This window comes from Theropithecus gelada, chromosome 15 (assembly GCF_003255815.1).
Source record: "Theropithecus gelada isolate Dixy chromosome 15, Tgel_1.0, whole genome shotgun sequence".
NCBI classification, from domain to species: Eukaryota; Metazoa; Chordata; class Mammalia; order Primates; family Cercopithecidae; genus Theropithecus; species Theropithecus gelada.
Window position 1 is genome coordinate 39,109,886 of NC_037683.1, and position 24,386 is coordinate 39,134,271.

Genomic DNA, 24,386 nt, shown 5'->3' on the forward strand with positions numbered 1-24,386 from the left:
CTCATAACAAATATTTGTCAAATGGAAGAAAGGAGGGAAGGAAGAATGGAAGAAAAGAAGGAGCAGAGGAAGGGAAGGAAGAAAAAAGAAAGACTAATATATTTGAAAAGTCACTTTTACTACAGCCTACCCAACTTTTGTGTCAAAAGTTTAACTTTCTTCTGTAGTACTCTTTTTTCTTCCTGTCCCTAAACCCTACCTATTAGTTATTTAATAGGTCTATGGCTACTGTCTTTCCATATCACTGGCTTTATACAGACTCAAGAACTTTAATGAGAGGTTATTATGGAACTATTTTCAGACTAGTTATAAGTGGAGAATAAAGGTCATAATACCACTGTAGCAGCTAAAAGCACTTTTGCTGACATTATCTAATTTTCATAGAACTCTAGGGACATGGGTAATTATTTTGATTATGCTTCTATAGATAGGTATTTTAGGCACAGTGAGTAGAATAATGGTGGTCAGTTATTGCTTGCACCAGAAATAGACATATATCTACTCATATTCGGGGGAGACCTATTTAGATGACACGACTTGGACTTCAAAAACAATCTTTTATTATCCTTCTGCTACCTAACACAGAAAAACCCACAGAGTTTGATATTCTCATTAGTAAACTGGAGTTGCACTGTTTAAGAAACACATTTTAAGAATTAGAGGCTCCCCCTCACAAAAAGCACAATGTGAAGTCTCTGAACATCGACAGTTGATAGCCAGCACTTGTATGACAGCTTTATTTTAAATAAATCCTGTTTAACAAAAAAAATAGGTTTACTTTCATTTAAAAAACCTTTCAATTATTGGCTATCCAAATTATGAGACAATTCTATTGCCCAGAATTTATTTGTATACTTCATTTAAAATATTCAGTTTTATCTAAGAAGTTGATATCTAAATCATACACTTTTATCACAGTTCCCACTGGAATATATATGGCAGTATTTAAAAGCCTTTCCTTGATATATATCTGAACCATTCTCCTTGAAGTCACACTCAGGATCTGCTATTCCCCCATTTAGCTTCATAAATTGGTTCTAGTTACTCTTCAACAGAATTTCTGCTCTGCTGACCCATTTTGGACATATGACACAATTTAAGCTTGAAGGAAAAAAAAAAAAAAAGATTAAGTTGCTAATGCAGATACTCTTTGACTTACAATAGGGTTAGGTCCTGATAAGCCCATCATAAGCTGACCACATCGCATGTCCAAAATGCATTTGTTACATCTAACCTATTCAACATCATAGGTTAGCCTCACTCACCTTAGAAGTGCTCAGAATACTTACATTAGCCTGCAGTTGGACAAAAATATCTAACACAAGGCCTATTTTATAATAAAGTGTGGGATGTCTCATTCAACAGTTTTATTGAATACTGTATGGAAAGTGAAAAGAGAATAATTGGATGGGTATCTGAAATATTTTTTCTACTTAACATGCATCACTTTGACATCATTGTAAGGTAGAAAAATTGTAAGTAGACACACTGCCTGCCCCCATATAAGCTGAGGACTGTCTCCACTCTATTCAGGAGGTAGAAGCATAGGATAACGTGGGTAGGAGAGAAGAGGAAGTCAAGCAAGGAAAATGGGGTGTAGAATATTATGCCATGTGCTATGATGTGTTACCACACATGCTTTTCCTTCACAAAAAGACACAGCAGATCATTCAGCAGACATGTCCACTCATCAGGCAGGATTTCTCCAGGATTGCAAAGAGGAAGTGAATCTTGGGTAACTTCCAGGAGTGAGAAAGTTGGGGAATTTTGCCTAGCTTCTTTCTGTCTCACATTTCACATTGATCTTACCATGGAGAGCTGCCTCTGCTGTACTTTCAGCCTTCATTATCCAGTCCCCTGAGACATCTGAGTACACCAGAATCCCTCCCCCATAGTGTGGTGATTTATCAAAGTCCTGAAATGCAGGGACAAGCTAGTGTAACGGGAGCACTGATCAAGAGGGAAAGGAAGAAAGAGGCAGAGTGAGGAGGAACATAATGTTATGATCATAATACAGACTCTCCTAGAAACATATCATGACATATAGCTACTTTCCGAAAACACCACAACTCTTGAGCAAAAATCCTGTCTGGCCTTCCATGCCTAGGCAATAAATATAATGAGGGATCAAACAGAAATCAGACAAGATGCACAGGAGTTCAGGTCCTGACTCAGGTAAGAAACCTGAGAGAGACAGAAATAGAAACAGTCAGAGGTTGAGTGCAAACCAAAGTCCTTAGGGGGTACTAAAAGTTGAAGTTGAGAAAGTCAAAAGCAAACACAAAGACTGGGGTCATGGGTGAATTCAAAGTTGATAGGCAAAGCCCAAGACTGAAAGCAGGAAGAAACAAAAGTGGAGCCAGAGTAGAACAGAAGCGAAGTACAAAGAATCTCACTCAATTGTTTTAAAGGGCTGAAAAGATGGCATTTACCTTTATATGCCATTAGGCATGTGGCAAATGGGCAGGCAGGTCTCCCTTAAAAGTGCGACATAATGGCAGATAGAAGAAATGTATGGAAATATAAAGCTTATAAAAGCTTCTGGAAATAACTTTTATGTAAGTGAATTGTCCCTTGGCCATGCCAGTTTGATAACCAAAATGAAGTCACATTTTCTTAATAAGCACACTATTCATTTATTCAAAATTTTGTACTAAAAGCCTACTATGACAAAATAACTGCAGTTAGGACCTCATTATGGAATATTTATTTAAATGGTCATGTTTCCTGCCTTCATGGATCTTGTATTCTTGGAGGAAATACAGATAATTAACAAATATATATGTATAATTATGAAGTGCTATGAATCCAATAAACAGTGTGCTATGAGAGAAAAAAAGCTGAGAAGGAGAAGGGAGAATATACTTAAATACTGTTGAATTTAAGAGAGACAACACTTTGAGGAATTGTCAGTTAAGCTGAGATTTTAAGTGTGAAAAAAGAAAACTAGCCTTGATGAATCTGAGCTGGTTCAGAAAAGAAAAGCCTCCTACACAGAGGTGACAGCATGGCTAAGTCCCCAAAGCTGGAGAGAGTGGCTTGATCAAGAAACTGAAAGAAGCCATGGTGGCTGAAACAAAATACATAAATAATGGCCTGAGATGAAGATGGAGAGGGCCTCGTGGCTTCGATTATGATTTGAACTTTATTTTAACTCTCCAATGTGAGGTCTTTGAAGGGTTTCACTATTTCAGTTGTGATGGCTTAAAGCCCCCATTCTGCTTAACTTCAGGAAGTCTCCTTTTAACAGGTTGCTTCCCCCTCCTCCCCTTATGAACAAGAATCCCTAGAGAATAATTAAGTGTTTCACAAATAGGTGTTATTGTCACCTGCTGCCCCAACCCCTGTCCTGCTATAGACTACTGCCTGAAAGGCTGGGATTGCCATCTCCCATCAGTGTCTATGGTTCTCTCTGCATTGCTCTTCCCCACACATAAACAGCACTACTGCAATTTTAACAGAATTTTATTGTAACTTTGAGGGAAATTAAAAGGAAGTACAACACAGAGAGTAACTTATTACCATCATTAGATATATCTCTTCTTAGAGCAGACCCATCCTTTGGTTTGGACAGTTCCCTGCCCAAAAATGTCTGGTCCAGACCATCTTGGACAGTGTCCCTGACACAGAAAGGTAGGATGATCTTGATTCTCTCCCACCCTTATCCACTTCTCATTTCCTATCCCGGGATCAGACTCTTCCAAGAATGATTGGCAATGTATCCCTTGTCAACTGAAGAATGATGTAGTTCATAAACTGGGAAATGAGAGCTTCATTTCTTATAAAGGGTGGTAGCTGCAAGTTGGCCATCCTGCAGGTTGGGAAGCTTAGCCTCCAGTATGAACCAAGTGGGCACTTCAAGGGAGGACAGGGCGAGACAGGAATTGATGGCGAATGAGTCAGCTAAGTATACCTACTCAACAGGTTAAAGGAGGAGCTATGAATATTCACCAAAGAGCATGCACACATGCATAATAAGCAAGTATGCATATTACAAATGTTTCATGTTCAACCTGAGGTGGAGACTTAACATTCAAATGCATTAAAATTAGGCTCTGTACATCAAAAGGTGGAACAGAGAAGGCAAAAGGAGCCTTCTTTGTTGGTTTGCATAAGCTCAAATAAGGCTGGCAGGTTAATATCCCAAATACTTGGATCTGTACAGATACCGTGCACAGCCTCTGTAAACTGGCCAGAGCCAGTCCATGGTCGGTGATCTCTTATGAAGAAGGAATGCTGGTTAGTTGTGTAGAAACCACAAAAATGGAGGTGAATCTGCAAGTCTTTCAAAAGTGCTGCTTTCTGTTTAACCTCTAGGAAATAAAGTTGATATAGTTTGGAAATGTGTCCATTGTTGAAATGTAATTCCCAGTGTTGGTGGTGGAACCTAGTGGGAAGTGATTGGATCATGGGGATGGATTTCTCATGAATGGTTTGGCACTATTTCCTTGAGGCAGCTCTCTGGATAGTGAGTGAGTTCTCTCGAGATCTAGTTGTTTAAAAGTGTATGGCACCTCTCCCTCTGGCACCTCCCCCTGCTCTCTCTTGCTCCTGCTTTCACCACGTGATGTGACTGCTCCTTCTTTGCCTTCTGCCATGACTGGAAGCTTCCTGAGGTCTCCCGAGAAGCAGATGCCACTGTGCTTCTTGTACAGCCTGCAGAACCATGAACCAATTAAACCTTTTTTGTTTCGCAATTATCCAGTCTCAGGTATTGGTTTTCTTTGTAGCAATGCAGGAACGGCCTAATACAAAAGTCTAATGGCAATTCGTGAGAAAGGGTGTATAACACCCATTCCATCGTGAGTGGCAACACAGATTTTAAGGTTTCTCTGAGGTCCACTTTGCCAAGAGGGTGTCTGTTCAGCCTGTTGAGAGGCTTAGGATTTTAAATCCTCACCTTCAAAGGAAAACAGCCCCCAATGTCTTCTCACTCACATGGATTAGGGCCACCCCTGTGATCCTGAGCTATACTAGAATTCAGCATTCCAACATCAACAAAGGCTGAACTCATGCAAGTTTTTGGGATATTAACCTACCAGCCCAATTTGAGCTTATCCAAACCAAGTATCATTCTTTTCTATAATTCCAGGTAGAGACCAGGCTTGCTACACTCCTTCCTACAGGATCTTTATCGATATGATGAAGCAGCTGGTTTCAGGCATGGTTTATTCTAGATCAGTATTTATAACAGACATAATTCTCTCAAGGATACAGTCACAGCTTTGCAATTCTGTCTGTCACATAGACCAACTCACAGAGTCTCAGAAATCTTCAAGTCTGCAGTATGTCTCCATTTTACTTTTACATAATAAAAAAATGACTTTGGCTTCTTTAAAACAAAGGTATAATCAGCATCAAGGGAAAATTTAATTCCCTAACCTTAATGAAAGAGAAAAATTCTTAAAGCCTAAAAAAATACATGTAGTTGTCTTTCTTACTAGCTTAAAAAATGCAAAAAAAAAAAACCACAAAAATCCTCCTACATTTGACCTTTTCTTATTCAGAATATATGCTTGTTTTAACTAGAAGTCACAGCAGTAAAACAGCTTCCTTCTTTTAATGCTTGCCTCAAGGATCCTCTTCAACTTCATGCCACTCTCTTTTGCCTGACCATTTCTGCAGACCCTTCACTTTGATTTAAGTTCTTGCATTTAAGCCACCTGTTAGAATTGGTTTTGCACCCCAGGGAAAGCTGCCCTACCTGGCTCTTAGAGCAGTGCCCCCTTGACATGGACATCCCTGCCTACTCCCACGAGGAGACCCAGCTTCTGAGACCCTAGCCCAGAATTCTGTTCATCCACCATCCCAGCATCCAGTATTTCCTGATTGGTAAGTTGCAGCTATTATCCTCAAATGGATTAGGATTTCAAGAACTCCACTGTGATGCTCCAGTGTGCTGTTATGCACACATAGCAGCTCCTTTGAAGAGAATATGGCTCAATTTCACTGTCACTTGGGTTCAGTGTATTGTAGAAAACCTGCAAACTTCACTAACCAGAGAAACAAACGTGCTCCAGGCCTTCAATGCCAAGATTCTCATTCTCCAGTTCTTCCCCATCCCCCAAATCTGCCCCATCCTAACCCTCTATCCCTACCCCAACCCCAACTTTTGCCCAATTACCATTAATAGCTAATGTTTTCTTCTAAGCTGTCTCTTCCCACAGCTATTCTAGTAGATCCCTCCTACGGCAAGTGATTCCAGTGCAATTAAGAAAGCTCAAATGAAGAATCGTACACCATAAAGAGTTAGCTTAATTCAGAATCTATTCAGGGCTTACAGATTCTCCCAGAGATATTTACCTCTGACCTTAACACTTTCTAGTTCTTTGTCTCACACAGATATATGGATACATGAAATAAGGGTCAGACAGCAAAGCACTAGTCTGGCTCTTTCTTCCAACTGGCCAGTCCACTGATCAAAGACCAACCATTCTGCCAAATAGTACTAGGTAAACTGTCTCATCAACAATACCACTACCATTAGCCACAGACATTGAGAGAATAATGGGGTCTGTAGCTCCAACTATCATGTTGTTGTGGCTTCTTGCAGAGAGTCTGAGATAGAATGGTTTAGCTCTGAGACCTCAGTTCTGGAAAACACTCACATAGTACCTCTCCCTTTGTGATTTTATCACCTTCGAAGATAAAGACAAAAAAGACACCATGTTCACACTTGCTGGGCTAAATGCTATTAAACCAACTAGTTTGGGGGTAGCACAACTGTCTGTATAGAGGAGATATCCAGTATGTTCAATTCTTTGGTTCTACAGAGAGGCCCACTCCCTTTCATCATCATACCATGAAGATTAATGAAAGAATTATCTTCATTCTGTTGAAGAATAGTAGGGACATATATTCATGGGAGAGTAATTATGGACTCAAGTGTGGTAAGCAGCTTTATAAACCAAACAATTAGCATTTAAGTTCAGTTCTCCATAAAACTCATAAAGAAAAACATTGTCAGTGGCTTCATTTATATTCCCTGTCCCATTTGCTACATCTATTCCATGAATTCCAGATAAATGCATCATCTTTGGAGAAGGAACATCAAACAAGGAAATAAAAAGCTCCCTTGGAGATTGTGATATGCAGCCAAATTAGGAAATCAATGCAAGACACCCTTAAACTACCTTCCCAATGTTCAGAATCCAATGATGTTTATGGAATTTTTTCCCTGTAAGTGAGATTGGGATTATTTCAAATATTTCAATATAAAAACACTCTGTAATTCAGTAAATAACTTAAAATTGATTATCTTTTTACTTTTGGGTAAATTATTGGTCAAGTGACACAAATTTTAACTCTTTTTGAAGAAGATCCAATTGATTAATAGAAACACTAAATCCTCTTATACTGCCACCAGCAGTGAATGGACTGCCTAAAGTTCCATCAACATTGAATTTCATCATGATCACTATTTTTTTTTTTGCTAGTGCAATTTTGTATATAACAATATAGCCAAGCTGTTTTAATTTGCATTGCTATGATTGCCCTGTAAGCTTCTGTGATGGAAGCCTTCTGAAAGTCTTCAGATCCAAACAACTAGGCAAGATACCTCAAGCTAAATACCACCTAGCCTAATATATTTGCTGATGCGGTCTTGTGATAAATAGAGGTCATTCTTTTCTAGGACATAGTTGCTCAATGAACATGCAATGAATATAAAGGGATTATTTGGGTTATATTAGAAATTACTTTTTGTCAACATTCTTTATTATGATGATAGCAAATTAGGAAAAATCAAACACATCAGTTATCTTTCAACTTTGATGATCTCTGATGACTAGCAAGAAGGCTTTAAAATTGCGCAAACTAAGACAATTTTTAGAAAGTCAAGTGGGTTTAATAAATCTATTTAAAGCTATTTTTATCATTCCTCTAGGGCAAACAATAAATGAGACCAAGGTAGAGTTATACAGAAATGTTGTGTATGTCTTTGGATATCCCTAAAATCTGAAGGGAACAGAACAATGTAGCCCCAGGGTCTTTCCATATAAAATAGAACTATGAAAAATTTCAGGGTCATATACCCATGGCTATGACTCAGGTAATTGGCTGGGCCAGACCTGCAACAGTTCCTGGAAATACAAACACTTGTCAAATCCTCTCTCCTATCCTATTGTAATTTCAAAGAAGGCAAAATAAGAACTGGTTGAATAAATATCACCAAAGTTTGCATGTAAATAAATTGGAATCCAACACCACAAGGATGTCCTTGGTCTGTTCTCTCCAAAATTTGATCTATTAAAGAAATTATTAGGTTGGTGCAAATGTAATTGTGGTTTTTGCCATTACTATTAATTGCAAAATCTGCAATTACATTTGCACCAACCTAATAGAAACACACTCATAAATGTGTGTGGGACAAAAAAACTTGGAAGAATAGCAGATGTACTGGATGACAGAGTCCAATCCAAAAGGGGTACATTTGGACTACAAATAGGAATTATGAGGTCAGAGGTCAGACATCTAGTACAGAAGAAAGCAGTGAAATGGTGGATGTAACAAACAGTGTGAGGCAAAGGATCCCAAGGTATCCTTCTGTTGTATGCTAGCCGTAGGGCATAGGCTTCTCTTTATTGATTTCAAGTCATGGAACAGGGCTAAATCAAACTCATCTTCAACACTCCTTTTTGCTTGCTTTCTCTCAGGCACTTAGGGAGCATTACAAGTTATCATCTGCCTGCTGGAAGAATTACACTGTCTTTTCTTATGGGCACATTTGTAGCAAATAATTTGGTCCTGTTTAAAGAGAGATCTGGCTTTTTCCTTTGGTATCTGGGAGATACTTTATGTCATACCTGATGAGAGTGTCATTGTTTAGGTGGGAGTGGCCACATTAGCTCTTAGATTAGGCAGGCATACCTAGTAGTTTTGAGGGATCCTTCCAGCCATGCCAGAAAGACCAACCATAAGATTTAAGGTAGAGGCTTAATGGGGTATCAGTCCACCTGGGCACTGAATTCAACATGTGGACACTTAAACAATCATGTCTAGATAATGACTTCCAAATAAAAACTGTGGACCAAAGTTGTGAATTTCTCTTGTTGACAATACTCGCATATTATCACAGTAAGTCCCAGAGAGTAACCCCTCCCAACTCCACAGAAGAGGACAATGGAAGCTTCACATTTATAAATCTCCCAGAGTCCACCCTATGTATGCATCTCTTCTTTTTGCTGATTTTAATCTGTATTCTTTTCCTGTAATCAACCTTAACCATAAGTATAATAGATTTTGTGAGTTCTGCAAGTTCTATTAGAAAATTATCTAACCTAAGGGTGGTTTTGGAAATCCTCCAAAATTGCAGCTGGCATAAGAAATGAGGAGTCTTAGCTGGGTGCAGTGGCTCACGCCTATAATTCCAATACTTTGGGAGGGTGAAGCAGGAGGACTGCTTGAGTCTAGGAGTTCAAGCCTGGGCAAAAAACTGAGACCCTGTCTCTAAAAAAACAAAACAAAACAAAAAAACACTTTAATTAAAAGAAAAAAAAATAGCCGGGTGTGATAGCATGTACCTCTAGTCCCAGCTACTCAGGAGGCTGAGGTGAGATGATCCCTTGAGCATAAGAATTCAAGGTTGCAGTGAGTTATGATCACGTCACTGCACTTCAGCCTGGGTGACAGAGAGAGACCTTATCTCAAAAAAATAAAAATAAATGAGGATTCCTGTGGGCTGTGTCTTCAAACCTTGTAGTTTGACTAACTCTGGGTAGTAATGCGTACATATCTACTAGTTAATATGGCCATCAACCATATGCCTGCCCAAAGCACTACTTAAGTATGAGGGTTGGCTTACACTATTTTATGCAAAAACCAAGTTCACTATGCTATTAAGAGGACGTACTTCCTATAAGAAAAAAAATGATTTCTGTTTGTATTTTTCCTTCAAAAAATTGAAAGTTCTTTATGTCTTATCACAGTTCACCCGGATCTTTGAGATTATCCTGTTTTAGCATTAAGAATAGAACTCTAACTTCAGTTAAGTTCCATCCGTAGTGGGCAATTGTGATTGTTCAGTAATCTCCCTCAAACAGAAATATATGAAAAGTGTTAAACAGTAATAAAACTCTGACAGTTCACTTCCCAGCTGCTGCCTCATTCTCTCAATTATCTCATCTTCCTGACCTATTGTAATAATATTATTTATCTTCCAACCTATTTTCTAGGTACCCCAGAAGTTGTTACATCCATTAATAATTCTTTGCTAGGAGATATGTCTGAGGTCAATTTCATCAGCTCTTATAAAAAATTGACCTTTTTAAATAAAACAGCCTCCTATTATTCAGCAGAATTTTTATATTTTTGCATTATTTGTGTGGTGGTATTTGATTATATTCATCTAAAAGGATCACCATTTATATCAATCAGCTTAGGTTGCTGCAGCAAGAATATGACAAAATGATGATGACTAAAAAGAGGAAATTTCAGAGATATATTTATTTCTTGTTCATTTTACATGTTCACTGTGAGAGAGATTTACCTCTGCTTTATATCATCTTCATTCTGGGGCCCAGATTAAAAGGTCATCCCTGCTCCATCTGGGACCCTGCCAGCTTTTATGGTAAATAGAAAAGACAGTGGGATCATGCCATAACTCTTAAAGATTCTGCTTGAAAGTTGCCTGTATCACTTCCACCCAACATTCAATGGACCAAACCAAGTCATGAGGCTAAGCCTACTCAACAGATAAAACTCCTAAGTCCCACCCAATAATAGCATCATACTCAAAGTTCAAGACTTCAAGATCGTCTCTTCATTAGAACCATTTGTTGACTCCTTTATTCAGATACCTATGCACTTAAAAAAAAAAAAAACTATTTGCATTCTAAAAACTCAATATATTAATAAGATGATAGGTAAAAGTCCAAGAAACCACAGTAAGCATTTCCATTTGGAAAAGAGCCTTACTTAATACCTGTTCACAGCAATTCTGAAATCCTGTGAGGTGGATGTCAGAGAGTCTACTATTCTAGAGTGGAAATACTACTTGATAAGACCCCAGTTCTGCTTCCTGATAGTAAACTGCATACTGTTGTTTTCCTTGACTCTTTGCTTCACCTTCTGGAAGGTTCTACATTTCTATTACCCTCCTTGGCCACAGCTGACATAGGCATAAAAGACTGAGCTGCTTTCTCCGTCTTCTTCCTGCATAGAAAAGGTTGGGTACACTCAATAGTTGTTTTAAGTCTTAGTCTCTTTTAGGCCAACTTGGTGAAGTTTTTAGTGGTGTAACTCAATACCCTCAAAATTTTGATTTTTAAAAATTTGTTTTATTCCAGTCAGAAATATGTGTCAATAGCAGACTTAATTTTCCATTTCCTGAGTTCAACGAGTTCCTATGAGAAGACTACATCCTTTTTTTAAGCTTTTTATCCAACTAAAATGATTTACTGAGCACAATCACAATGCATTCAGAGGTTTTAACAAAGGACAGGAAAGCCATACCCTTGCTTAGGTCTTTATCAAAAGGCTGAGTTTTAATCACCTTTTTTATTCACAGTTGATTCTACTTTATAGCCAAGGTTGAAAACTACTGTTAAATGGTCTGTTAAATTCTGTCATAGTAACCAGGAAGCACTGCTGATACTCTGTTTCCCACATCTCTGCCTAAAGCCATGAGTTCCAAGTTATTATAGTAATCCTCATATGAAATATCACACTATTATATAACTTGAGCTACCATCTTTCTAGTTTCTAATAATCGATTCTTCATCATCTATTTCTTACCTTAGAGCCAGTATCATTTATTTTCAGTTTTTGTTATAGCAGGTCTCTACTGGATGTACCAAGAATTGACTCAGTCAGCTTAGGCAAGTCATGCTATGGTAAAAAGTGATCCATGATTCTCACAGACTTATGATAATAGACATGAATCTCTTGTTCATTCTTCACATCTATTACAGGTTAGTTTCAGCTCTGTTTCATGGCACCTTCATGCTAGGACCCAGTCTAAAGGGGTATTCTCATCCACACACCCAGGCCTCATGGCAAATACCACTTCCATTCATATTCCATTGTCAGTTATATTACTGTCTTAGTCTATTTAGGCTGCTATCACAACGTACCATAAACTGGATAGTTTATGAGCAACAGAAATATATTTCTTGCTGTTCTAGAGGTTGAGAAATCCAATATCAAGGCACTGGCAGATTCAGTGTCTGATTGAGGACCCTCAACATACATGTTGCCTTCTAGTTGTGTCCTGAAATGGTAGAAGGGACAAGGTAGCTTCTGGGGCCTCTTTTATAAGGGCACTAATCTCATTTGTGAGGTTCTGCTTTCAGGATCTCATTACCTACCAAAAGTTTCACTTCTAAATACCATCACATTGGTGATTAGGTTTTCCACATACAAATTTGAGAAGGACACAAATATTCAGACAATAACATAGACCTAGCCTTATATCAGTGGAGCAAGATAGGGTAAATCTGCCAAAGGGAGAGGCAGTAAATACCCTGAAAAATAACAAAATTTACCATATGATTATCTATGGATCTAATGCATATTTACTTAATCACTGGCTATTGACTGTGTATATTATGGGTTGTTGAAGATACAATAAAATATGCAACTATCCTTTTTTAATTACTAAGGACTTCCAAGGCACACCAGCTTTGCTTATAGGTAAACAATTAGACAGGAGATACAGGGATAACTTTGCCTGACTCTGTCCCTCCCTCCTCCAATCTATCTTTATACATTTTTTTATTATCACATAACAAATTACCACAACTTTAAGAAACTCAACACAATACCCATTTACTATCTCACAGTTTTGTAGTGCAGACGTCTGAGTGTATTAGTCCATTCTCACATTGCTATAAAGAATTACCTGAAGCTGGGTAATTTATAAAGAAAGAGGTTTAATTGTCTCACAGTTCTACAGGCTATATAGGAAGCATGGAGAGACCTTAAGAAACTTAAAATATGACAGAAAGCAAAGAGGAAGGAGGCATGTCTTACATGTGAAGAGAGAATGAAGGGAAAGGTGCTGCACACTTTTAAACAACCATGTCTCATGAGAACTCGCTATCACAATAGCAAGAGGGAAATCTGCCCCCATGATTCAATCACCTCCTGCCAGGCCCCTCCTCCAATACTGGAGATGACAATTCAACATGAGATCTGGATAGGGACACAAATACGAAGCACATCAGTGGGCTCAACTGGATTTCTCTGCTTAGGATCTCACAGATCAAAACTGCATCAGAAAGCAAAGTAGAACTAGGGTAAGTTTTCTAAAATATATACAACCCATAGAATGTTCCTCTGAGTAGTCAGCGTGTCTTCTTTCTGTGACAAGGATGTTGAAAATAAAGTATTATATAGGCTATAATTTTATTACATATACTTTGGGGTTAGCTGGCAGAACATGTTAGAAAATATTCTTACATGATGGAAAACTTAGACAAATATTTAATATGTTAATTTAAAATATTGCATATATTATATTATTTAATCTTCAGAATATTTTTAAGTTGGGCAGTATTACTTCTCTTACAGGCTTCAAGATGTCAAACTTTGATCAAGCCAAGACCGTAAAATGATAAAAGAAGACTAAAACATAAAAAGTACAAACCCACAACACAAAAATAAAACAAGAAAGGGTTACTGCAGTACTGTTCACAAAGCAAATACATGCAATCAACCTAAGTATCCATCAACAGATGAATGGATAAAGAAAAGGTGGTCTATGTATATAATTGAATACTATTCAACTGTAAAAAGAATGAAATTATGTCATCTGCAGCAACATGAACGGAACTAGAGGTCATTCTGTTACATTAAATAAGCCATGCACAGAAAGACAAATATTGCATGTTCTCACATGTAAGAGCTAAAATACTTGATCTCATGAAAGTAGAAAGTAGAATGATAGATATGAGAGGCTGAAAAGGGTGTGGGAGGGAGAAGGGATAAAGAGAGGTTGGTTAGGGTACAAACATACAATTAGAAGAAATAAGTTATAATATTTCACAGCAGAATAGGATGACTATAGTTAACAACAATGTATATTTCAATATAGCTAGATTGGAGGATTTGAAATGTTCCCTATGCATAGAAATGATTAACACTCAAAGTGATGAACACCCGAAATACTCTGACTTACCATTTATGTTGTCTATGCATGTAACAAAATATCACATGTACCCCATCCGTTTGTATAAATATTATGTATCTTTTTTTAAGAAGTAAAAAAAAAAAAGAAAGGGCTCTATCAGCACAATACAGATCAATATAGATATCAACAAACTTTTGGAAGATGGATGTTAAAACTTTAATGAAGCAGAGGAAGGAGTGTTGCAACAACAACAAAAAAAGTATGGAGAGAATGCAGCAAAGAAGCCATTTAGTCAACCAGCAAATCCCCAGAGAGAATATCCTGTAATTCTCAACACAACGTAGATCATGAATTAGAAGTGAGGCTGAAAAGATTAGCTGACACTTCAAATACACAACTGCCATTTCCACCATTTTAAATTCCCACTCAACACCTTCATAGATAACAGCTTTCAGCCAGGCATTTACCCCAAGTTAAGAAAAGGGGATAGAAGCAGAATTATTTTGAAATAAATTAGGTGTTCAGGAAGAACTTTGTTATTAAAAGTTAACTTGCCGCTAAGAATCAACATTTGAGAAAAAAATACAACATGCGAAAGAAAGACCCAAACAAACAAAACGGGAGGAGGTAACCCCAAAGTAAGCAGCGATAAAATAAGGAACAAAAAAGAAGTTTAAAACACTCTAATTAGTATTCTAAGAAATGGTCCAGACAATATAATATTCATAAATCATGAATAGGCCACTATGTAAAAAAGTAATAACAAAGGAAACCAGAAAGAGCTCTTGGGAAATTACAAAATAAGATTAACAAAATAAAAATTTCAACAGTCAAGTTGGGAAATAAAATTAAGAAAACCTCACCCAGAGTGAAAAGAAATGAAAAATATGAGAGCAAATATAAAGACACATCAAGCCAAAAATATCAGTATCACTAGCCAAGTAATGAGATTTCAAAAAACAGTTTAGAGAGAACAAAGAGAAGAAAAAATTTACAAAATAAAAAATCAAAAGGAATTTCCCAATCTCACCAGTCTTCAAGATGAAAGGTCCTGGCACAGGAAATAAAGATCCACATCTGAGTTCATCACTGTGAAGTCTGAAAACACCAGGGACAATAAATCCTAAAAAACATGAGGAAACAGGTACAAAGGCACTGTTACTTAAGGTTAGTGAGAAAGGTAATATTTGAGACCGTAACTGCTTTTTTCTGATACCCATTTTCTTTCCTCTGTATTGTCATACAGGGATAAAGTTATCTGGCAACTTTACAAATAGATTTAGGAAATCCCATCCTAATTTTCTCACTCACTTTTCCATCTCCTACCTTCCCATCACTCCCCGCAACAACAACAACAACAACAACAACAACAACAACAACATCAATCTTCCTACTCGTTTCCATTTTCAATTGCCTACTGGATATTTTAACATGGACACCAATAAGCAAATCTCACGTATAGGAACCATTATATCAGAATTTTTAATAATTGGTCCCCTTTTAGCCTCTCCCTGCCACAAATCCATCCTTCAAGCTGCCATCAGAGATGTTTTCTAAACTATAGACCTGGTTCATTCATTCACTTGTATCAAAAGCTTCAGAGAGAACACCAAAACTATGAGTGCCATTTAACTGCACATGTTGTAATGTCCAATCTCCTTAACCTCCTAAAATAGCCATTAATTTATATTTTATTTATTCATTGAGTTAATAATGAGGGTACCTGTCATGTGCCGGGTATTGTGCTACATGCTGTAATACACAATATAACATGATAAAATCTCAGAATAATTATCCTGAATGAAAAAAGCCAGACCAAAAAAAAAGCACATGCTATACGTATATGATTCCATTTTATAAAGTTCTAGGAAATGCAAATTAACATATAGTAGATTAGTGGTTTTCTGAGGATGGGAACAGAGCAGGAAAGAGGGATAGAGAGATTATAGGGACATGAGGTAACTTCTGAAGGGGATGCATATGTTTATTATGTTGACTATGGTAATAGTTTCATGTTTAAATACATATTTCAAAAATTACATTAAATTGTACATGGAAAATGTGTATAATTTTATACAATTCCCATGTGCAACTTACTATAGGTCAATTACATCTCAATAAAGCTATTAAGACAAACAATTAAAAGCCTCATGTTAGGAGGTGAATTGTGTCCCTCCAAAATGCATATGTTGAAGTTCTTACCCCCAGTACCTCAGAATGTGTATCTGAAGACAAAGTATTTAAAGAAGTAGTTAAGTTAAAATGCGGTCTTTAGATTGAAATCCAATCCAACATGACTGGTACTCTTTAAAAAGAGGAGATGAGGACACAGGCAGGCAAATATATAGTGGGAGAATGATGTGGTGAAAACACAGAGAAAGGTGACTATCTGCAAGTCTAGAAGTCTCAAAATAAGCCACCCTTCCAACACCTAGACTCAAACAAGTAGACTCCAGAACTATGAGAAAATAAATGTGTGTTGCTTCAGCTATCCAGTGTATGGTACTTTGTTATGTCAGCCCTAGCAAACTAATATACTGGTAGGTACTATATATATACACACAAACACATATACACATACATATATACACACACACACATATATACATATATATACACATATATACATATATACACACATGCACACAAGCACACACACATATATACATATATATAAAATACATGCTCTCCATGTGGCTGTAGTGTGTGTGATATATCTTTTATCTAAAGATTTCCTTTGTTTTACAGTAATTATCTACTTTTATAACTAGAAAAATAGTCATAAAATGTTATATGGAATCATTCACGGGATTCAATATGAAAATTCTAACAAAGGAGCCATGGTGGAAAAACTTCCATTTTTTTTTATTATAAAAGAAGAATGTTTCTAGTATAGTATGAAACATGGTAATTTCATAAAGACAACTGAAAGAAAATTGGTAAGCGTACTTTTGAAATCTTTCTATAAATATTCAGGAGGAAGCCTGCTGACTCTAAATTGCTGATACAGCTGTTTCAAAGATGCCTGCAACACACACAGGAAAAACTCAGCGGAACTATGAACGAGCTGTTCATTAAAGATACCCATGTAAATTACAAGACAAAAGGTAATATTCAATATCAAATGATCACATTTTTTAGAAAGCTTCCCAAAATGAGCTTTAAGTTGGCAGTGATTACCAGCAATGTTTTTGTTAGGCGCTTCACATGACTTTCTTTTATTCTTAATTACTTTTGTAACTACCGACACTTATTCGATTAGGTATGTTAATAGTCCCTGGATGTCTGTACACCTGTTTTTTCCAGCTGTCTGTAAGGCCGGCTCTCTGACATCTGTAGAGAGCTGGTAGTTCCATTTCCTACCATTAAAAAATCACAGGAAAAGAAGTCCTAGGGTCAGTGTAGGATTAAAGAGTTCAAAATAAAGACAAAAAATAGTTAAGCATGCATATTCTTCCAATAAAATCAGTGCCACAGGGATGACTTCTGGGATACACCCAATAATTACCAGAGGTCCTCCATACTTCTGTAGATATAAATCTCTTTACCAAAGAGGGTTCTTTATTTTACAAACCTTCTGGTGCTTGGGTTGTATTTGTAACTGTATACAAATGAAAGGTCCAGATTGAAGAGTAGTTTGGGTTAAAAAAATTAGAGTGAAAATGAAATACTTAAATATTGAGTCATTTGCAATGAACTGAAGTGTCTCTTTAAAAATGCTTTCATAAATATGCTTTATCCCATATTTTTTATTCAGAAAATACTTACTGTGCACCTACAAATACTTTTCCTAAATTTAAGGAATAAAGCTGAAAAGATAATGACTCTGATCTCATGGAGTTTGAGAAGTGGGAGGGATCAATACATTTAGATCTGATCAGTGTCATAAGGAGCCTAAAATAATTTAAAATTACAAAGAGTAACTGGCTTGCAAAGGGCAATGCTATTTACATAGGGTGGTTGGTCTTTTTGAAATGATAATATTAAAATGAGATCAAATTATTAACTTAAAGGACAGTGAAATATGAAGGAAATAATTATTTTATCCACTGTCGGAGGCAACACTGGAGAATGGGAGCTGTAAATTGATGCCATCCATACTGAAAAGATGTGGGCACAATTTATTTAACGTATTTTAAAAATATACCTAAATTGACCTAACAGTTATATTTGTAAGCTTTTGTCTGAATTGCTTGCAACAAGATTTTATCCTAAGGTTGTTTATTGTACAATTGTTTATAGCTGTAAAAACTGGGGAGAAATTGAATTCCAACAGAGCATTCATTAGATAAATATGTTACATCAGCAAAATTAATTACTGTGTAGCCATTAACAATGATGCTAAAATGTTTCTGAGATGAGACAGCAGGTCTTCCCCTTCCTCTTCATACTCCATGATAGTAGCAGAATGTTAAAAAAGTATAAGCCTACAGCAAATGAAGGAATAAGAGAGTAGCTGGCAATAAGCAATGGGAGGTAAACGGAAGAATCTCGGCAGATGAGGCATAGCAAAAAAAAAAGCCAGTCTGGAGCACATGCGGTAAGAGCTTCCGTGAAGGAAAAAGCTGATCCACTCAGCAGTGCAGCAAGTAAAAGGCAATATGACGAAAGGAGAAAACTATTTAAAAGGCTAAAAATGGACAGCACACAAAGGTCTATGTACAGAAATTTGTGAAATAATTTGTCCCTCTCCTCTGACTGGCTCTAGTGGCCTAAAGCTTTGTATCAGCCACAGACAAACCTGGAAAGAACTGAGGCAACTAAAGCTGGATGCTGGTTCCACAGAGCACATACCTCCTCATTCTATTACACAGGTGTTCCCTAACCAAATAGCCAGTTTCTTCCCCTTACCCTAAAGAAAGCCTGAAGTCAATAAATCTTAACTACCACCATAGATAGTGCAGTCAGATTTACCATCACCCAATTCTAAATATGAGCAAATGAGACATTTAAGGAAAGACTGCAGCCTACAAGATTAATATCAAGATTTAAAAATTATAATAACTTTTAGAAACAGCAATCAGGAAACGACCAAAAAAAAACTTCGAGTCCTCAGTGACATTTAAGAAGATATCCCTTCTATAAAGCAAAATACTGTATTATAAAAGCAAAAAATCAGAGAAAAAGACAAAACTCTTAAAAATTAAACATTTCAATTTGGAGAAAAGAATCACTTAAACACATCCTCAGTGCCCTGTCAACCCGCTTTCAATCCGACAACCACCCTCCGGAGCGCAGACGCCACCAGTCAGGGTTTGAAGATTATAAGTAAGGTCTTGGGCTCTGTTGATGTCTGGATGAAAAGAATAAACCTGCAAGGTTTTCCCCTCTGCATGGAGACAACACCGGGATGGCAGGAAGAAGCCCAAGGATGTGAATTATAATACCTGGCAACTTGGAGAGATGTTGGTCCTCTGACGGCAAAGGATCCCGGAGAGAAAGGGAAATTCTTGAAGAACTTCAGGGAAACTAAATACAGCGGCTGAGTCAACCCTAGTCCTGAGGCTGGAAAAGCTCTGTCACAGTGTTTCTCCAAATTAGAAACACCTGAGGCCGGGCGCGGTGGCTCAAACCTGTAATCCCAGCACTTTGGGAGGCCGAGGCGGGCGGATCAGGAGGTCAGGAGACTAAGACCATCCTGGCTAACACGGTGAAACCCCGTCTCTACTAAAAATACAAGAAAATTAGCCGGGCGCGGTGGCGGGCGCCTGCAGTCCCAGCTTCTAGGGAGGCTGAAGCAGGGGAATGGCGTGAACCCGGGAGGCGGAGCTTGCAATGAGCCAAGATCGCACCACTGCACTCCAGCCCGGGAGACAGAGCGAGACTCCATCTCAAAAAAAAAAAAAAAAAAAAAAGAAACACCTGAGGAGCTTTTACAATTCCTATTACCCAGGCAACACCCCATATCAATTAAATGAGAATCTCAGAGGGTGGGGTAGAACCCTTAGTGTTTTGAAAGTTCACCAGGTGTTCCCAATGCATGGCCAAGTGTGAGAATCAGCGCTCTAATTACCTGCAGCAGCAGCAGAAGCAACATGTGGAAATTTGGTAGAAATGCTGAATCACACCCTACTTCAGACATCCTGAATCAGCATCTGTATTTCCACAAGATGCCCAGGGAATCACGTGTACACGAAAGTATAAGAAGTTCTGCATCTAATCCAAAGACTCGGAATCCAGGCCAATTAAACCAAGGATAGAGACTAGGCATTGGTACTTTTAGGTATTCCTAAAGAGGACTTTAAGGTAACTCCTAAAATCCAAGTACAGTCATGTGCAGGGGTCCGTGGGAGACCCCTGACCTGCATACTGCTATTGAGACAAGTGCAGCAGAGAACCTCTCCCTTTAGGACCCAAATAGGAGATTTACAAGTCACCATCTGCTACATCACTGGCTCTCAGGGAATGAAACTGGTTCAATTTCCACCTCCACATAAGGTGGATTCTAAGTAAGGTACAGCAACAACCCCATGCCCCCAAAATGAGATATGAGTGGATGAAGAAAAACAATACAGCTGTGGAGCTCTGGCCATCCACAGAGAAGTAGAACAAGCAGAACATTGAGAACAGGCAGCTTTTAGCAAAAGTATTAAGAACACCTGAGGAGATTCAATCACAGCACTAAATAAAAGTATTTTTATCAAATAAAAACCTTTCTAATGTTAAAAGGTAATAGATTAAGTATAAGAAGTATCCCACAAAGAGACAGATATCATGAGGTTAGAGATTCGGCTGACATGGGTTGAATCATGTCCCTCAAAAAGGTATGTTAAAGTCTTAACCTCTAGTACCTGTTAATACAACTTTAGAAATAGGGTCTTTGCAGATGTAATCAAGTTAAGATGACATCCTTAGGGATTAAGGTGGGCCATAAATCCAATGACTGGTGTCCTTGTAGAAATTTGAAGACACAGAGAAGACCCAGGGAAGAAGGCTATGTGAAGAAGGAGGCAGATTAGAGTTATGTTGCCACAAAGAAGCACCAAGAATTGCTGGCAACCATCAGAAGCTAGAAGAGGCAAGGAGGATTCTTCCCCAGGTTCTAAAGAGAGAGTACAGCCCTACTGACACTCTAACTTCAGGCTTCAAGCCTCAACAACTGTTATAGAATAAATCTCTGTTGTTTATGCCCCCAGTTTATGGTAATATGTTATAGCAGCCTTTGGAAACTAATACTGATAACAAATTCAGAAGACCTTATATACAAACAGAAGAAAAAAATAATTAAAAAACTAGTAAACAAAAATTGGATTTTAAGAAGTTTTTGAGGCTTCAGATTGAAAGGCATCACTGAATTTTCAGTATTGACTAAGATAGACATGCACTACAGCATAAATATCCTGGTTAAAAAGAAGAAAAAAAAAGTCTCCAAAGATAAACCTCTACTCAATGCCAGCGGAAAGGAGAAATTTCTAGCAAGGAATAAAAGCACTAGATGTCTCATCTGAAAAACTAGAAGATAGAATTTAGCGAACTAACAACTTCTACAGACTTTTAAGAGAAAAGATTGCAATGTAAGAATTTTCTACCTAGATAAGATATTATTCACCTGTGTAAATGAATCAATGAAGAAAATAAACCCCTATATGTGAAGAATCACACCTGCGGAAAACAATGGCGAACAGACCATATCCAAACTTGCAGCAATTCAGAATAAGAGAGACTTTAAGATAAATATGAAAACAAGACAATATGATGGTGTAATTGTTCTTATAAAATACATAGTTAAATCTCAATGAATAATAACAGAATGAGAAATAGTGCTAAATAGGTTGTTTTTATTTAAAATAGTCACATATGAACCTCCCGGTATGCATAGCTTTGTATACTTCTGTAAGGCCATTCCTTTTAGATGTAATTTGTTGCTAAAATGGATTTAAAATAAGTAACAATTTAGTCCTTTTATATCTCAATTTCCCCATTTTATGAATTTATTATTTTGATTTCTCGATTATTTGGAATATGTCTACAAAAGTTTTTGGTTTTTTGCTCCTTGAGGTTGCAGAGGTGATCAGCTTTTAAACTGAAAAAAAAGTTCTTACTGAGGGAGAACTTATTTTTCTCCAAAACACTGTTCCACCCTTCTCTAACGTATCTTATGACTGAGAAACCATAAGTCTATTTCCCCTTTTAGGGAATGTGTCCCTGACCCGCTACAGGCTTCTACAGCTCTTTTTAGTCTTTGAAATACAATAACCCCATCAGAATAGGCCTCAGTGTTGGTGGATTTCCATTAATTTTGTCTGATACATGGAGAGTCGTATAGATAGACAGATCAAGACCCATCTTCAATTCAGAAATTTTTTTTATATTTATATTTATATTTTATTCCATTTTTTAATTTTTTTCTGTTCTATTCCCTTCCCTGGGAACACAATGGTATGTTGAATCACCATTATCTGTTCTTTCTAATCATTTGTGTAACTAATGGTGACTATAGTCAATAATAACTATATATTTAAAAATTACTAAGTGTAATTGGATTATTTGCAACTCAATGGGTAAATGCTTGAGGGGATGGGTATCCCATTCTTCATGATGTGCTTATTTCATACTGCATGCCTGTATTAAAGCATCTCATGTACCCCATAAATATATACATCTACTATGTACCTACAACAATAAAAAATTAAAGTTATAAAATAGTTCTCCTTGAAGAGGCTCTTCACTTCCTTTGTTAGCTGTATTCCTAGGTATTTTATTATCTTTGTAGCGATCGTAAATGCGAGTTTATTCATGATTTGGCTCTTTGTCTATTGTTAGTGTATAGAAATGTTAGTGATTTAGCACATTGATTTTGTATCCTAAAGCTTTCCTGATGTTGTCTATCAGCTTAAGAAGCTTTTGCACTGAGACTATCGGTTCTTCTAGACATAGGATCATGGCATCTGCAAACAGAGACAGTTTGGCTTCCTCCCTTCCCATATGAACACCCTTTATTTCTTTCTCTTGCCCGATTTCCCTGGCCAGAACTTCCAATACTATGTTGAATAGGAGTGGTGAGAGGGGAATCCTTGTCTTGTGCCGGTTTTCAAGGGGAATGCTTCCAGTTTTTGCCCATTCAGTATGAAATTGGCTGTGGGTCTGTCATACATGGCTCTTATGATTTCGAGATATGTTCCATTAATATTGAGTTTATTGAAAGTTTTTAACATGAAGAGACATTGAATTTTTTGCAGGCCTTTTCTGTGTCTACTGAGAATCATGTGGTTTTTGTCTGTAGTACTGTTTATGTGATGAATCACATTTATTTATTTGCATATGTTGAATCAACCTTGCATCCTACAGAATGAGAGAAAAGTTTTGCAAGCTATCCATCTGACAAAGGTCTAATATCAAGAATCTACGAGGAGCTTAAACAAATTTATAAGAAAAAAACAAATAACCCCATTAAAAAGTGGGCAAAGGACATGAATGGACACTTCTCAAAGAAAGACATTTATGCGGCCAACAAACATATGAAGAAAAGCTCAACATCACTGATCATTAGCAAAACATAAATCAAAACCACAGTAAGATACCATCTCATGTCAGTCAGAATGGCATTATAAAAAGGCAAGAAACAGATGCTGGTGAGGTTGTTGAGAAACAGGAATGCTTTTACACTCTTCGTGGGAATGTAAATTTGTTCAACCATTGTGGAAGACAGTGTGATGATTCCTCAAAGACCTAGAACCAGAAATATCATGTTACTGATATTTTTTCTCACACAAGTTCTTGTCTATGTGGTCAGCTGAATTAGAGGTGAGAGAGAACTAAGGGCCCTGATGATGGGAAAATATTTTCTCCAAATGTAGCTGAGTTGGTCTCCAGGCAGTTGATTTCAACAAAAGTACAGAAAATGCAATCCTGTTACTGGGTATATACCCAAAGGAATATAAATCATTCTATTATAAAGATACATGCACGCATATATTCATTGCACCACTATTCACAATAGCAAAGACATGGAATCAACCCAAATCCCTACTAATAATTTACTGAATAAAGAAAACGCAGTATATACACACCATGGAAATACTATGCAGCCATAAAGAGGAACAAAATCATGTCTTTTGCAGGGACATTGATGGAGCTGGAAGCCATTATCCTCAGGAAACTAATGCAGGAACAGAAAACCAAACACCGAATGTTCTCAGTTGTAAGTGGGAGATGAACAATGAGAACACGTGGACATAGGGAGGGGAACAACACACAATGGGGCCTGCGGGAGTCAGGGGTGGTGGGAGAGCATCAGGAAAAATAGCTAATGGATGCCGGGTTTAATACCTAGGTGATGGGTTGATAGGTGCAGCAAACCACCATGGCACAGGTTGCC